At 36.2% G+C, this 13,156-nt stretch overlaps 1 non-coding gene across 1 annotated transcript; it reads right to left on the bottom strand.

Annotated features, from left to right (window-relative positions):
- Positions 1-11,475: 11,475 nt before the first annotated feature.
- Positions 11,476-11,547, bottom strand: TRNAY-AUA (transfer RNA tyrosine (anticodon AUA)). Its single transcript has one exon. It is a non-coding gene; the product is annotated as a tRNA-Tyr (tRNA).
- Between the last annotated feature and the right edge of the window lie 1,609 nt (positions 11,548-13,156).

The following is a 13,156-nucleotide window of genomic DNA, read 5'->3' as shown; positions in this document are numbered from 1 at the left end:
ACAAACTGGAATCAAGATTGCCAGGAGAAATCTCAATAACCTCAGATATGCAGATGACACCACCCTTATGGCAGAAAGTGAAGAGGAACTAAAAAGCCTCTTGATGAAAGTGAAAGAGGAGAGTGAAAAAGTTGGCTTAAAGCTGAGCATTCAGAAAACGAAGATCATGGCATCCGGTCCCATCACTTCATGGAAATAGATGGGGAAACAGTGGAAACAGTGTCAGACTTTATTTTTTTGGCCTCCAAAATCACTGCAGATGGTGACTGCAGCCATGAAATTAAAAGATGCTTACTCCTTAGAAGGAAAGTTATGACCAACCTAGATAGCATAGTCAAAAGCAGAGACATTACTTTGCCAACAAAGGTCCATCTAGTCAAGGCTATGGTTTTTCCTGTGGTCATGTATGGATGTGAGAGTTGGACTGTGAAGAAGGCTGAGTGCCAAAGAATTGATGCTTTTGAACTGTGATGTTGGAGAAGACTCTTGAGAGTCCCTTGGACTGCAAGGAGATCCAACCAGTCCGTTCTGAAGGAGATCAGCCCTGGGATTTCTTTGGAAGGAATGATGATAAAGCTGAAACTCCAGTACTTTAGCCACCTCATGTGAGGAGTTGACTCATTGGAAAAGACTCTGATGCTGGGAGGGATTGGGGGCAGGAGGAGAAGGGGATGACAGAGGATGAGATGGCTGGATGGCATCATGGACTCGATGGATGTGAGTCTGGGTGAACTCCTGGAGTTGGTGTTGGACAGGGAGGCCTGGCGTGCTGTGATTCATGGGGCTGCAAAGAGTCGGACAGGACTGAGTGACTGAACTGAACTGAACTGAACTGATGCACCCAACATAGGAGCAACTCAATATATAAGATAAACACTAGCAGACCTAAAAGGAGAAATTGACAGTAATTCAATAAAGTAGGAGACTTTAACACCCCACTCACACTAATGGACAGATCATCAAAACAGAAAATTAATAAGGAAACACGTCTTAAATAATACATTAGATGAGATGGCTCTCATTGATATCTTCAGGACATTCCATCCAAATGCAGAAGGATACACCTTCTACTCAAGCGCACATAGAACATTCTACATGTTGGACCACATCTTGGGTCACAAATAAAACCTTGGTAAATTTAAGAAAATTGAAATCACATCAAGCATCTTCTCTGATCCAATGCCGTGAGACTAAATATCAGTTACAAGAAAAATAACTAAGAAACAAAAACACATGGAGATTAAACAACACGTTTCTAAATAACCAACAGGTTACTGAAGAAATCAGAAGGGAAATAAAAAAAATTCTAGAAATAAGTGACAAAGAAAGCATGACAACTCAAAACCTATAGGATGCAGCAAAGCCAGTTCTAAGAGGGAAGTTTACAGTGATACAATCCTACCTCAAGAAACAAGAAAAACATCAAATAGACAACCTAACTTCACACCTAAAACAACTGGAAAAAGAAGAAGAACAACAACAAAAAAACAAAATTAGGAGAAGGAAAGAAATCATAAAGATCCAAGCAGAAATAAATGAAAAATAAATAAACAATAGTAAAGATTACTAAAACTAAAAGCTCTTTCTTTGAGAAGATAAACAAAATTGAAAAACCCTCAGCCAGACTCATCAAGAAAAAAAAGAGAAGAATCAAATCAACAAAATTAGAAATGAAAAAGGAGAGGTTACAACAGACAATGCAGAAATATGAAGGATTATGAGAGACTATTATGAACAACTATATGGCAATAAAATGGATACCCTGGAAGAAAGGGACAGATTTTTAGAAAAGTTCAATATTCCAAGACTGAAGCAGAAAGAAATATAAATTATGAACAACACAATTACAAGCACTAAAATTTTTTTAATTTTTTAATATAAATTTATTTATTTTAATTGGAGGCTAATTAATTTACTAAAATTGAAGCTGTGATCAAAAATCTCCCAAAAACCAAAAGCCCAGGACCAGATGGCTTCACAGGAGAATTCTATCAAACATTTAGAGAAGAGCTAATCCCTTTCCTTCTAAAACTCTTCAAAAAAAATTCCAGAGGAAGGAACACTTCCAAACTCATTCTATGAAGCCACCATCATCCTGATAACAAAACCAGACAAAGACAACACAAGAAAAAAAAGCTACAGGCAAATATCACTGATGAACGTAGATGCAAAAATTCTCAACAAAAGTTTAGCAAACAGGATTCAGCAAGACATCAAAAAAGCTATTACACCATAATCAAGTTGGATTTATTCCAGGAATTCAAGGATTCTTCAATATACACAGCTCAATCAATGTGATATACCATATTAACAAATTGAAAGATAAAAGCTATATGATCATCTCAATAGATGCAGAAAAAGCCTTTGACAAAATTCAGCACCCATTTATGATTAAAACTTTTCAAAAATGGGCATGGAAGGAACATACCTCATCATAGTAAAGGCCATATATGATAAGCCTACAGTAAACATTATTCTCAATGGTGAGAAACTGAAAGCATTCCCCCTTTAGATCAGGAACAAGACAAGGGTGTCCACTTTCACCATTACTATTCAACATAGTTCTGGAAATCCTAGCTACAACAGTCAGAGAAGAAAAAGAAAAGGAATCCAGATTGGAAAATAAGAAATAAAGCTCCACTGTTTGTAGATGACATAATACTGTACATAGAAAACCCTAAAGATAGTATCAGAAAATTACTAGAGCTAAGCAGTGAATTTAGCAAAGTTTCAGGATACAAAACCAATACACAGAAATCACTTGCATTTCTATATACTGACAATAAAAAAACAGAAAGAGAAATTAAGAAATCAATCCCATTCACCATTGTTACAAAAAGAATTAAATTTCTATGAATAAACTTACCTAAGGAGACAAAAGAACTGTAGATAGAAAATTATAAGACACTGATAAAAGAAATCGAAGTTGACATAAACAGATGTAGAGATATTCCATGTTCCTGGTTAGGAAGAATCAATACTGTGAAAATTATTATATTACCAAATGCAATCTACAGATTCAATGCTATCCCTATCAAATTACCAATGGCATTTTTCATAGAACTAGAACAAAATATTTCACAATTCGCATGGAAAAACAAAAGACTCCAAATAACCAAAGCAGTCTTGAGAAAGAAGAATGAAGCTGGGGGAACCAACCCTCCTGATTTCAGATTATACTACAAAGCTACAGTCATCAAGACACTATGGTACTGGAACAAAAACAGAAATATAGACCAATGGAAAAAGATAGAAAGCCCAGAAATAAACCCATGCACCTATGGGTACCTTATTTTTGACAAAGGAGGCAAGAATATACAATGGGGCAAAGACAGCCTCTTCAATAAATGGTGCTGGGAAAACTGGACAGCTACATGTAAAAGAATGAAATTAGAACACTTCTTAACATCATATACAAAGATAAACCCAGAATGGATTAAAGACCTAAATGTGAGACCAAAAACTATAAAACTCTTAGATGAAAACATAGGCAGAACACTCGATGACATAAATTAAAGCAAGATCCTCTATAACGCACCTCCTAGAGTAATGAAAATCAAAAAAAGTAAACAAGTGGGACCTGGTTAAGCTTAAAAGCTTTTGCATAGCAAAGGAAACTATAAGCAAGGTCAAAAGACAACCCTCAGAATGGGAGAAAATAATAGCAAATGAAACAACTGACGAAGGATTAATTTCCAAAATACACAAGCAGCTCATACAACTCAACACCAGGAAAACAAACAACCCAATCAAAGAGTGGGAAAAAGACCTAAACAGACATTTCTCCAAAGAAGATATACAGATGGCTAACAAACACATGAAAAGATGCTCAACATTGCTCATTATTAGAGAAATGCAAATCAAAACCACAATGAGATATCACCTCACACTGGCCAGAATGGCCATCATCAAAAAGCTGACAAACAATAAATGCTGGAGAAGTTGTGAAGAAAAGGGAATACTCTTGTACCAAGAGTGGGACTATAGATTGGTACAACCGCTATGGAAGACAGTATGGAGATTCCTTTAAAAAACTAGAAATAAAACCATCATGTGACCCAGCAATCCCACTCCTAGGCATATCCCCTGAGGAAACCAGAGTTAAAAAAGACACATGTATCCCATTGTTTGTTGCAGCACTATTTACAATAGCTAGAACATGGAAGCAACCTAGATGCCCATTGACAAATGAATGGATAAAGAACTTGTGGTACATATACACAATGGAATATTACTCAGCCATGAAAAGGAACACATTTGAGTCAGTTCTGATGAGGTGATGAACCTAGAACTTATTATACAGATTGAAGTGAGTCAGAAAGAAAAAGATAAATATTGTATTCTAGCACACATATACAGAATCTAGAAAAATGGATCTGAAGAATTTAGTTAAAAAAAGATTGCTGGGAAAAATATCAATAACCTCAGATATGCAGATGACACCAACCTTATGGCAGAAAGTGAAGAGGAAATAAAGAGCCTCTTGTGAGGAGATTGAAAAAGCTGGCTTCAAACTCAACATTCAAAAAACAAAGATCATGGCATCTGGTCCCATCACTTCATGGCAAATGGATGGGGAAACAGTGGAAACAGTGTCAGACTTTATTTTCTTGGGCTCCAAAATCATTGTGATGGTGGCTGCAGCCACAGAATTAAAAGAGTCTTGTTCCTTGGAAGAAACGTTTTGATCAACCTGGACAGCATATTAAAAAGCAGAGACATTACTTTGCCAACAAAGGTCTGTCTAGTCAAGGCTGTGATTTTCCAGTAGTCATGTATGGATGTGAGAGTTGGACTATAAAGAAAGCTGAGCACTGAAAAACTGATGCTTTTGACTTGTGGTGTTGGAAAAGACTCTTGAGAGTCCCTTGAACAGGAAGGAGATTCAGCCAGTCCATCCTAAAGGAGATCAGTCCTGGGTATTCATTGGAAGGACTGATGTAGAAGCTGAAACTCCAATACTTTGGCCACCTGATGCAAAGAGCTGACTCATTGGAAAAGACCCTGATGCTGGGAGGGATTGGAGGCAGGAGGAGAAGGGGACAACAGAGGATGAGATGGTTGGATGGCATCACCAACTCAATGGACATGAATTTGGGTGGACTCTGGGAGTTGGTGATGGACAGGGAGGCCTGGCGTGCTGTGGTTCATGGGGTCGCAAAGAGTTGGACACGACTGAGTGACTGAATTGAACTGAATTGAACTGATGGAACTCCTGGAAGTGGACAGCATAATATTGTGGAGTCCTCCATATGTCCAGGTCCCCTTGTAGTTTTTAATTCTCAGTGGGGAGAACACTGAGAGATAATTCATCCACTGTAGTTCAGGTTTTCCTACCCCAGCACTTGTTCCCTTGACCATTTTCTCTCCTTAGTCTCCTCTCAGAGAAACCATACCTCCCTGCATTTGGCTGGCTAAGTCTCTATAATTGGACCAGTGGTTTATCCTATCCTCAGTCCTCATGCAAGAACTGTAGATTTTTCAGTCTATTTAGCTTTTATCAATATTTGTTGTCAAGACAAAGTGGTAACTTCCAAGATCCTTACATTCAAAACGGGGAACTGGAAGTCTCTTAATTTATTCTGCTTTTTCTCATCTGTGAAATAGAGCTATTAATAATACCTACCTTGCAAAGTTGTGTTGACTAAAACATGGTTACTGATAATGTATTCTCAAGTCTTCTAGGAACTTGGTATAAGGAAATTGAAGATTCAGTGTGAAATGCCTGAAAAGTAGAAGTGTTTTATGAATGTGAGCTGTTACAGCATATCAATTTTTAAACCCAAACAGTAGATGTGGTCATTATATTACATTGCATTTTATATTACATCATATTATTATAATGTAAATTATTACATTTACATTATAGCTTATCATTCCTCTCATCATATATTTTCATAAATCTTACATTTGGCCCTAGGCCATTTTTAATATACTTTTATTTTTATTATTTATTATTTATGTAGCACTTGACCCTTTTAAAATTTAAGTAATTTAATGATCCCTAGTTAATTACTTAAATGAAAATTTATAATGTACAATGTAAAGAATAAAAGAAAGCTTCTGAGAGACTGATAAGAAAAAATACTCAAGCTATAGGTGATTATTCCATAGTTAAGACTTTCAGGATGATGAAAATATAAGGACCAGCTTCATTCAGGCACAAAGAAAGAAAGTACCTTATAACTACTATGCTAGAGAAATCTATAGTTTGTTTTTTTTTTTTTTTTTAATCTCCAAATGAATGTTCTTAGCATAAGTCAATGTTCAGGCAAAAATAATTGTTTTTCTTTTATTTTTCATTATTAAACAAGCCTGAATATTAGAGCAAAGTCTATCAGAGCATCACGTTAGTTTTTCATTTTTTGTGACCCTGACTTAGATCACAGTGAAGAAAACGAATTAAGAATGGAAGCTCATTTGGGATAGATAGGGTCTTGCCTAGCAAAAATCTAATCAATGTTCCCTGCCTTACAGGATAGACTTTATTTTTCATTACCTGCTACTAACAGATGGCCTTCCCAGTCCTCAGTTGAGGGGGGTCTCAGTCTATTCCCCAGAGGTCATATGTTTCCAGGCAAAACTATTGCCCAATTGGCATCATGCCATTTAATATAGCAGAAATTGGGTTGGCAAAGATAGAAATCTATGGGTCAGAGTTTAGTGGCATTGTTAATTGATCCAAAGAAAATGCATGTTTGGAGATTCATAGGTTGCAGCTTTAATTCTCCCTACTTACAAACGCAAGCCAGAAATTAAATTAACTTCAGTAAATCAGACTGTTATACTTAGGACAGTTTTTTTGAGAATACTGTTTCTGAGGTAATTTGGTCATTGACAAATACTGCAAACATATATTAAGAAGACAATTCCAAGCATTAAAATTTGTGTGTAAATTTTAATTTGGAGTACAAATATTATTAATTTTAATGGAAGGAGCTTTCTCTGAAATAATCCTAGAGATTATAATTAACCTATAATTAACCTATTAAATTAACCCATCCACATACACATAGGCTTACACATGTAAGGCAGTAGAAAATATCTGGATTGGCTCCATATTACAAATCTAGCAGAGGGATGAGAATGATAACTATGTACATTTACAGTACAGCTTCAATACTTACAGTGGTGCCTTTTTACACTTATTGTTTCATTTTATCCTCAGGAAATCTTTTGAATTAGTTAACTTAATCTACAGTTTTTCAGATAATGGATAATATATAAATTTCTGAAGAACACACAGTTCATAGGTGTAGAAGCTGAGATTCAAATTCACATCTCTAGGCCCAAGCATTGGTCTTGTTTCACTAAATTTCAGAATTAAAATGCATTTTTCCTTCATTGGAGTGATATCTTACTCTTCCTTGAGAAAATGGTTGTAATAATTTACTATCACTTCCCTCACTTCAAGAGAATTTATACTGAAGAAGAAACAGTATAGAAATTCATGAAGATCCAAGAAGATATTCTTACCTATGCCTTTTTCACATTAAAGAGAAATCATAAAATGTAGGAATTCTCCAGGCAAGAATATTAGAATGGGTAGCCATTCCATCTCCGTGGGATCTTTCCAACCCAGAGATCGAACCTGTGGTTTTCTGCATTGCAGATGGAGCCCCCTTTACCATCTGAGCCACCAGGGAACCACAAATAGCCTTTCCACACAGGTTCTGCAGTCTTAATTCTTGCTTTTCCATCTTTACTTCTTTTCACCTTTGAGGACTTTCTTGCTGTCTGTCATAGGAAGAAAAATATCATCTAATTCCTCTAATTACAACGAAATTATTAGTGAGCTAGTAAATTATCCCTTTACAATTCTAAACATTTCTAAAAGTACATTATATATATATATGTGCCAAGTCGCTTCAGTTGTGTCCGACTCTGTGCAACCCCATGGACTTCAGCCTACCAGGCTTATCCGTCCATGGGATTCTCCATGCAAGAACACTGGAGTGGGTTGCCATTTCCTATATATATATATATATATATATATATATATATATATAATTGCATATATATGTGTGTGTATATTTTATATACATATTTATATATATATATTATATATAAACAAACAAATGAAATAAAATCCATGCCATTGTTTGTGGTTCTGGGGGTGGAGGTAGGGGATCTCAATAAAAAGTGAACAGAATATTCATAGCAATTTTTATATTTGGGGGTTTTCCAACTGCATGATTAAAAGAGAAACTTTTGTGTGTGTTTTTTTGCATTATTTTTGTTCTGTTCCTATGTTAATACATTTACAAGAGAAAATTAATAATCTCATTCAAATAGACCAAGTAGAAAGGGAACAATTTTGTTCTCCTCCCTATGTCCAAGACATCACAGTTTACCCTGAAAAGAAAAAAAAAAAAAATCATTATTTCTATTTGTCCCTTCTGTACTGACAACATCTAGAAGTCAAAAGGCAAATGTGGACAGATTGAATTTTTAAGAGGTATGTTTGGTTGAAAATTGTCAAGAGTCACCTACTTTTACTTATTTCTTCTTTCCTAGCACAGAACAAAATTTTTTTATTTAATGATATTTTCTCCCCACATGGAACATAACACACACACACACACACACACACACACATATATTTTAAGCAAAGAACAGTATTCAACTTTTGGAGAGGCTTTCTCACCTTTACCAATGCAAAAGAAGTTTTAAAGTTAAAGAATAATTATACAGATAAGATTAAATGCCAATAGTAATTTAGGAAAGGTGTTCAAATATAATCAAATCAATAAGAGTGAATCTCCTGTGAACACAGTTTTGGATATTACTCTTTGTCCCTTCTAGGGTTAGGTTATGAATTACAAAAATTGCTCCCAAACCTCTCTTCTGAGTAATTACACTCTTACTTGCTTGTCTTTTCCCCCTAGCACCATGAAAATTACAGCATTCTGATCAATAAGGATATAAAATGAGAGGAACAGAAACAGTGGTTTTTGCCTTTCCCAGGCGTTTCACATTTTTGCAAACACAAATATCTGTCTGCAATTACTTTCCTCTGAGGACTGTGTTTTCTGAAGCCTTTTCAAATGAGAACTACTGGATACATTTTTGTTTTGTTTCATTCATTTTTCTTTTCCCATCCCATTGGATTGTCAGCTAGACTTGCCAGTATTCGCCCATCAGATGTCTGCATGCTGGTTTCATTTGTTGACATCATACCCCAAAATACAATGGTGAGAAATATGAACACAAGTTTTAACTGCAATTTAAAAAGGCTACAGAAACCTTATTTTAATTATTTTGATCAATTAACACTGTCACTTAAAATCAACACGAGCACTTAAAGTCAGTAAGTATTCATACTATTGATTTAGACTGAACGAGTGTAGTTTTATTTTCTTATTTTCTGATGTGTCAGTCTGACCTTAATTGGATTGGGAATTAGAAAGCCAAGGATATATTGAGCCATATTTGCTTTTAGCCAAGTGTAAAATTCAGATGGTTTTAGTGATTCCTAAAAATAATATAAAAGAACACGAAACCACTACTTCTTGATGATAGGTAGAGAGGAATTCTGTTACTGTTTGAGGTTTCCTAAATAGTTTTTAAAAAATAACCCAGACCAAGGAGCATTAACCCTGCCCAAAATAGGTCCTTTAAACCCCACCCTCCCCCAAAAAAATCACAGACAAAATGTCTACCAAACCTTTATTATATAAATGTGGGTTCTAAACCAGGTGCACGTGGGTTTGACTCTTATTCCCAGTGCTTGTTGGTTGTGTAATTTTGGTCAGTGTTTAAACTTCTCTAAGATTTAGTCTCATTCTTTTCACACCTTGGTAACATTAATACTTGTGATGAAGTTTCTGAGAGAATTAGGTACTTTGCTTTCTTTCTGTAAAGTGATTGTCAGAGTGTACATAGTAAGTATTTAATAAATACTATTAAATTTTTAATATTGTTACTATTAAATTGTCCATGGTAGCTGCCAGTTATTTCAATCAGGGACTGATCTTTCTGTTTCTCTCTTTCTTTTTTTTTTTTATTAATTTCTTTATTTTTAATTGGAGGATAATTGTTTTACAATATAGTGTTGGTTTCTGCCATATATCAACGTGAATCAATCATAGGTATATACCATAGGTATACATGTGACCCCCCCACTCTTATTAAACTTTCTTCCCACCTCCCACCACATCCCACCCCTTTAGCTTGTCACACAGTATTGGATTTGAGCACCCTGCATCATACAGTAAATTCTGGCTATCTGTTGAATTTACTAAAATACCTGATACAAAACAAACTTTGGTAGAAAGAATTAGCAATGATGATTAAATGTAAAGATAAAACAAGGAAAAAGGGAGTTTGTAGTACTACAGCCTGTTTCCTTCATCTCTCACATCTTTCTAAACTAAGTCTACTTGACTCAGCATGAAAAAATCTTTGTAGTTTTCATGTACTGATTGCCAGCCTTGATGTTACCACGTCTTTGGGTGTTACTGATTATGATAAGCTCCATGTTTGCCAGTTCATAACCTTTCATGAAACTGCCATGTCCTTAAGGACATTTCCCCTTATATTTTGATGGACTACATCCAGCTGGTAATGAGTTGTATTTACTCTTGCTTGATGACTCCCCAAGGCTTCCTGAGAGAGAACAGTGTGTGATTCCTGTGGAGTATGGGCATTCAGAAGAAGGAGAGGCACTAGGCTCCCAGAAATTCAAAATTTCCAGATTGCTTTTTCCTTGAATGCCTTATCTACTGTCCAATTTATTTTTGTCACACCAGTCCAGTTAACTTTGGGGTGGATAAGGAGTGATGAGTATCAAAGAATTCTATCAGTACAGTTAGTAGCATGCTTTCCGTATGATAACATTTCTTGCCTCCCAAACACGTCTCACATTTTAGAAGAGAGGAAAGCACTTTCAGGGGACTTAGATGTGTTTTTTATATTATCTAACTATATCTCAGTTTTAACTTGAATAACAAAATTCTACTTGGGGAGCATTATGTGTGGGAAATGATCTCAATCAATGCTTGTTCATGATGCTTATGGAAGTCCATTAACACAATCAAAGTGACAAGGAAAAGATAATTGGAGGGGGATAAGTAGGGTTTACCAAGGTGATGCTAGCAGGAAAAGAACCTGTCTGCCAATGCAATAGACATAAGAGATGCAGATTCAATCCCTGGGTTGGGAAGATCCCCTGGAGGAGGGCATGGCAATCCACTCCAGTGTTCTTGCCTGAAGAAACCCATGGACAGAGGACCCTGGGGAGGGGGGTTGCCTATAGTCCAAGGGGTGGCAAAGAGTAGACAAGCCTGAAGAGACTTAGCACATAAGCAAGTTTAAGTCAGACTGAGGGACTATTCCTGGGAAAGTGAAAGTGAAGTCGCTCAGTCTTGTCATACTCTGTGCGACCCCATAGACTAGCCTACTAGGCTCCTCTGTCCATGGGATTTTCCAGGCAATAGCACTGGAGTGGATTGCTATTTCCTCCTCCAGGGGATCTTCCCAAACCAGGGCTCGAACCTGGGTCTCCCGCATTATAGACAGACGCTTTACCATCTGAGCCACCAGGGAAGTCCTGGGAACTTTTTTCATAATAACTAGGATAAACAGGATTGTAAAGAGGCCTTTACAAAATCTCCTTATAAATAGCAATAGAGTTGGTGATTATATTGTAGACCTCACTAGCATAACTATGGATGAGCTATAACAGACAAACTTGTTCTAATGGATATGAATGGGTCCTGTGGCTGGAATAAAAATTTCAGTGATGGAAACATACATCATGCATAATGTCACAAGACTTTGATGAAAGTGAATTTTGTATGTTCTAAAAACCTAGCTTATTCAGAAAATGAATCCAATAAAACCTCATACACAAACACTCAGGGGGGACAAAGAGAGCTTTAATAAGTTTTCATAAAATACTAACACCCACTCTACTGTTTTTGCCTGGAGAATCCCAGGGACAGAGGAGCCTGGTGGGGTGCCGTCTATGGGGTTGCACAGAGTTGGACATGACTGAAGCAACTTAGCAGCAGCAGCAGCAACATAAAAACAGCAATATTTCTAAATTGCTACCCTACTGCCTATGACATATAATTTTTTGAACTATTACAATGAAGTTAATGAAATAAGTATCTTCAAAGAATGTTGTAGAAACATGTCAACCAATAAAACATTGAATAAAGTTCTCAGTGTATATATGGAAGATTACCCTACATTCTAGTGTATATTACATCAGGACACGTAGGGTAATTTATTTTTATTATTGCCTACATCTTTGAGCTTTCTGCTGAGTAACCCAATCACTTTACTTTGGTTAGTGTGTTTGTGAGGTAAGGGTGTGGTGAGGGAGAGTATAAGGTTGGAAAAGACAGTTTGAAATGCCCTTGACAGGGGAAGTGGCCTTATCTCTCTCTCTCTCTTTAGTTGCTAAGTCCTGTCTGACTCGTGCGACCACAATGGAGCCTGCCAGGCTCCTTTGTCCATGGGATTCTCTAGGCAAAAATACTGGAGTAGGATGCCATTTCCTTCTTCAGAGGACCTTCCCAACCCAGGAATCGAACTGGGGTCTCCTGCATTGCAGGCAGATTCTTTACCAACTGAGCTATGAGGGAAGCCCAGTGACAGTATACTATCAGATGAATTATGGATTCTTTTTTCCCATTTTTTTCAAATTATTATTACTTTCTTTGCTATCTTCATTTAATTTTTCTGTGTGAAGCTTTGTTAATGGCTTCCTCAGGAGAATTTATTTCAGGTGTGTGTTGGGGGTGTGTGTGCACGCATACACTTATGCACACATATGTGTAACTTTTGGGGTGCAAGAGGACTAGAAACATCTAATAACCAACATTTTTCTTGCTGTCAAAAATTGCAAGAAGCCAAAGAAAATATTGTGGAATGAAACAAATATACGAGTTTATAAAATATCAAAAAGAGAGAAATAAATTCCTTTTCTAAACAATAGTCTAAGTGTTCAAGAATAAAGAACAAGTTTTGTTAGAACTGTAAAATAATGCTTGCTGCGGTGAAGGGCCATGGTAGATTTAGATGTTGAATTGAGTTTTTAGCAGATTTCTTAACATTAAAATAGTTTTATTTCTATCTTTGAAAGAATTTTTTTTTTCCTCCTTTGGAATATCCTGTACCAGAGTAGTTCACAAAGCTGCAAATTTGA

This window comes from Bubalus kerabau, chromosome 15, assembly GCF_029407905.1.
Source record: "Bubalus kerabau isolate K-KA32 ecotype Philippines breed swamp buffalo chromosome 15, PCC_UOA_SB_1v2, whole genome shotgun sequence".
Lineage (NCBI taxonomy): Eukaryota > Metazoa > Chordata > Mammalia > Artiodactyla > Bovidae > Bubalus > Bubalus kerabau.
Note: the sequence above shows the minus strand (reverse complement) of the source record. Positions and strands in the feature narration are given on the sequence as shown.